The 4,976-nt window shown below is 30.1% G+C and overlaps 1 long non-coding RNA gene across 1 annotated transcript; it reads left to right on the top strand.

The window, feature by feature from the left end:
• The first annotated feature begins 3,178 nt into the window (after nucleotides 1–3,178).
• LOC147803439 (uncharacterized) lies at nucleotides 3,179–4,374 on the top strand. The gene is made up of 2 exons (XR_015429090.1): nucleotides 3,179–3,318; nucleotides 4,230–4,374. It is a non-coding gene; the product is annotated as an uncharacterized LOC147803439 (long non-coding RNA).
• The last annotated feature ends 602 nt before the right edge of the window (nucleotides 4,375–4,976 follow it).

The following is a 4,976-nucleotide window of genomic DNA, read 5'->3' as shown; positions in this document are numbered from 1 at the left end:
CAGTAACGTCATCAAGAATTGTATTATATCGCACTCGGCCAAGGTATCGCACATTTAAAGAACAGTGCTGCCATCTTTAAATGAATTTCATAATGATTAACTACGGCCGTAATTTCTGAACCATAACTAACTTAGCGTTATTTCGCAGTTATTACTTTTTGTTTTGCTCTGCTTAAAAACTCTTCTTCGCATCCTTTCAGAACTACACCTCTTTTCTCCGATTCAAATTTTTATATTGCTTTCTTTTTTTCACAGGATAAGAAAAAAAAATGTAAAAGGCTTATTATAATTTCAACACAAAGATGAATACATGCATTTTCAAATAGATAATTGGCGAAACATGCATTTAAAATGTTGACTTTTCTCTTTAATTAGTTCAAAAATGCATATATATTTAAAGAATATTTCTAGTTTAAATATTCTTATAATTATAAAAAAAAAAAAAAAATGAAACGAATTGTCTTACTTCTTGAAATCGTATAGTATCTTGGAATTTTTTATTTGTTGTTTTTTTTTTTAATAAAAATTTAAACGAAGAGTTTCTTTAATATGCTCAAACTAAACTAAAAAAAATTGCATACTTTGAAATTGTTAACTTTCGAAATTATCAACTTAAAATATTCAGAGTAAAAAATTAAACAATTATATTGATTACTTTCATCAACTTACCAAAAGTTAATTATTAAAATGCAGTTATATTTAATGAAATTTCTAATTCAAATATTCTTAAAATAAAAAAGATTTCGAATTTTTTTTTATTAACTTTAAAAAGTAGAAAGAAAACAGTTTGTCTCCGATAAAAGTTGTAGGTTTGGGTAAAATTATAAAAAAATTTCAGAAATCTAAGAAGATTTCTCTATTTCTTAAGAAGGGAAAAGCTGCGAAATTATATTTTCTTTTAACTATAAATAAATATTAAAATCGTTCGAAACATGACTGAATTCAAGAATAAAAAATTGCATATATTTTTTTTAATATAATATTGTTATCAAAATATATTTAGTATAAACAAAATCCTAAAGATGACAGCACTATGCTAATGCCCTTTTATTTTGTTGCATAACAAAATTAACTGTTAACCGATAATATGTAATTTTGGCCCATTCTCACTGCATACCATTCTCACCTCTGATCATTGACTTCTTCTGTGAAAATACTCATGGACTATTTTCACTGCATGCATATCACTAACATCCGATCCTATCCTTTTTGGGGAAATGATATCACTGTGGAAAAATATTCTCACCCGAAAAATGCGCTAATTAAGTGCTCCAGTTCTCTTGAGGATGACGACTGGAGAGGCGTGAATCGCATTTAAAAGAAATGGAAACTTGGCGCAGCTACCGAGAGTTAAAACCGAATGGCAGAATAACCAATTCCTTGTTCATTTGATGAGACAACAGAACAAAGAGCCAACAACGCCAATTTATGAGCTAAGATAATCATTTCATGAGCTAAAAGAACCATGATTCTTGCTGGTTACCAAAATCATGAGCTTGGGCTGACTCCATTTCAGGTTTGCTTTTCAGTCGGCCTGGGGAAAAAGCAGGTCAAGCTGAAAAATGTTTTTTTTTCAAAGCTGGTACTTTCCAACCTTCAACATTGCATTTGGCTTGGGGGGGGGGCTTTTTCAAGCTGAATTGGCAACAAGATTATGAAAACTATTATAAATTGACAATATTTTTGATAAATCATGGTCCCGATTGTTAAGACACGGTTCCCAGCAGATCGCCGATGTTAAACATTACTGGCTACGGTCAGTGTGCGGGTGGGTGACCTATTGGATCAGTCTGTGTAGGGACAGAGGATGTGCGGTATTGGCCCTCGTAAACTGTTCTACCGTAATGTGCTCGACTTCGCTTGCAGGTCGTCGGACTACCGACGCGGGGGTGCCATTCCCTCTGCAGAGGATCAAAATTGTGATGGCATGTCTTCGAATCTTCCCCAGGGATGCTTCTCAGACCGTTGCCAATAGCTCATTGAGCAGCTCTAGTGCGACGTAAATGAACTACAGCAACAATGTATATGTCATGCATATGGCATGCTTAAAATTTATATAATAATAGATGTAAAGAACAGTACAACCAAAGGACAAATGAACCCATTGTTCGTTGTTCAATGATAAATATTTAAAATTTGCGGCTACTCAGTTAAAATCTACTTATGACGTTACTAAACGACCTTATTTCTCGATGTCTATGCCATGGGGCTTCTTTCACCTGGATTACACGTGTGTGATTCACATAAAGCGGGAACGATTCCTTAAAGTGTTTAGAAATTATTATTTCTGTGCTAAAATCTAATGAGAGATTAAGCTCACCAAAAGTAAGTAGCCGGAAACGGTAGTAATCATAATATAAATAAACTTTTTTTGTGCCGCTCTTTTGTTGTGAGACATTTAATTAATTATTTAAACAGTATAGTTTCTTAATGTTGTAATATTAATAATTATTGTACGCTTCCCTTAAAAAATATTCAAAATATCCTTCGCTTATTACTTTTTTTAAATTTTATAATATATTTTAAAGTTAAAGATTATTTCGTATTGTTTTACAAGGGATGAAAAAGTCTAGCATTTTAGATTATTTTACTTGTCAGTCTGATATTACAAAAGTTAACTGTCCTGCTTGTAATCTAATTGTCTTTAAAACAAAATTAAATGAACATTTAGATAATAATTGTTCTAGTGCAATATCTGAATATCAACTTAAAAGTTCACTTTCGAGTGTGGAAACTAATCCTAATCACAATAAAAAAACTACAACATCGAGCAGGCTTAATTTAAAAACTCAGCGGAAAAAATCGTCAAAACCTGCAACTGCGGAAAAAAAATCAAACCAAACTGTGCTAAGTGATTTGGATGATGAAGTTGTATTCTTAAATGAGGTGCCGAGATCAATAAATGCCCGTAAAAAAATCGGAAATGATTTGAATGCCAAACCATTAGTTTCCTCATTTCCAGTCAAAAGAAATTCAAAATTAAATATCAAGCAAAATGAAAAAATAAAAAGTACTGAACATACATCATCTTCTAAACATAGTTATGAAATTACTTCACGTCATAAAACCACCTTAAAAAGTAATTCTAAAGGGTCTGGTAACATATCTAAATCTCTAACTATCTAAACTGCGCGGAGTGAGCTTGACGCTAGCTTTTATCCATCAATCTTCTTATAACCCTATATTGATTGTGTGACCAAACTTTTTCGCCAAAGCAATTGGCGTTGTTTAAACAAAAGCTATTGTTAGAGGAAGCCATTTTCTGTATTTGGCTGCGCGGGATTTCATATTTTATCATCATGAAAGTTTTAATTACAGGTAATTCTTATTAATTAAAGATTTATAATATTAGTGTACGTTTCATAGCAGTATATAAAAAAATTACATGAAATTTTTAAAAAGATTAATGAATTTTATTAAATATCTGTGAATACCACGCGTTAGATTTTAAAGTAAATAGTTTGTAAAATGTATGTATTTTAAGAAAATCGTTATAAAAATTCATTTATCAAAGTTTTTCTCTGCTTCCTTAGAAATCCTTTGTTTGATCTGCCGAAATTGTGTGAAGCAGTTTAGTAATGAAATTTCATTTAGTTGAATTACTTGATTTATGTTTATTTTAGTGACATAATACAGAGGTATCTTTTTTTTTCTATGAAATATATTGCTAATTAAAATTTATTATATATAGAAAGATTAATATTGAATTTTCTTAAAAATAGTGAAGAGGGTTTTGATCATGTCTAAAATAATTTGTTTCAATTTTATTGTAAACTAATCTAAAAAAAAATTCTGAGAGAAATGGAACAAATTTAGATAATATTTATCATTTTCATTCACCGTTACTGCATTCATTATTATTCTTTTAGGTTGTCTTAACTATTGAATAAATTATGAGCATGCATACTTTCAAAAAAATTTTTTATTCTATAGGTGTATCACAATTATGTGCAAAACAATTTGTACTCAATAATTTGTTTTATTTAAAATACATAATACAAATACTATAATAAATTAGAAGATAATTCAGATTAGCAAGTTATCTTAAATTTAAATTATCTTTATTGGATATTAATATGAAATTGAATTTTTTCAATTATTTAACTTCTCAAACTATATCTATAATTGTATTTTTTTCATTACCCTAAGATTTTTGACAGTTTACGTGGACAATGTAAAGCAAACTTTTCATATTTCTTCTTTCTCTTCATAAAATACTTTTTTACTAGGTGATTCCTTGGAGAAGTATTTGGCTAATTACTTAAATGCTGAATGAAAATGGGATATCGATGTTTGCACACCCTGGAATCGGTGTGGACAAATTAAGTGTGCAGTTGTGAAGGGACGATTGTGTTTTTGTCTTAATTCATGTTGGTAAGTTGAAATGTAATTTATTTACATATTTAATGATTATGTATCTAAACCATTTGTTGGCATTGTTAGTATCTTGTGTAACTATTCTAATTCAGATACTTATTTATTTTTTTATTAATATTACTTATGGTTGTGCTATAAAATAATAATTTATTTTGCTTTTCTTAAAAATAAAGGAACTAATGATGTGCAATTGGGTACAATGCCCAACTTTAAAAAACTGGCTTGTGTGGTTAATAAAATTTGTGGGGTTATTGGGGAGATTTTGTTTGGTTATCTGTGGAAGAATAATTCTGGGTAGCCAGCCGCCAGGAACTAATAAAAAGAGAAGGGAACTCAGAAGGTATAACTCGTAACCACCCCCGGACAACTATCTACATGTGTTTTTTTTTGTTATTAAATTTTTGCAAGTTTAAAATCTGTTTAGCACCTTGGCGATTGTAGTTGGCACGGCAGATCACAATACAGAAATATTTCTGAGTTTTTCTCGAACGAAGAGTTTAGAAATTTCTCTTGCTGAAAGATCAGCGTATGCATCAACATTTTGTTAATCTTGAAAACGTCACTATAAAGCGATTCAATGAAGTAATTAAAACTTTGTG

The sequence above is a fragment of the Parasteatoda tepidariorum genome, chromosome 9 (assembly GCF_982258835.1).
Source record: "Parasteatoda tepidariorum strain Cologne lab strain chromosome 9, Ptep-v5.0, whole genome shotgun sequence".
In the NCBI taxonomy this organism is placed as follows: domain Eukaryota; kingdom Metazoa; phylum Arthropoda; class Arachnida; order Araneae; family Theridiidae; genus Parasteatoda; species Parasteatoda tepidariorum.
Note: the sequence above shows the minus strand (reverse complement) of the source record. Positions and strands in the feature narration are given on the sequence as shown.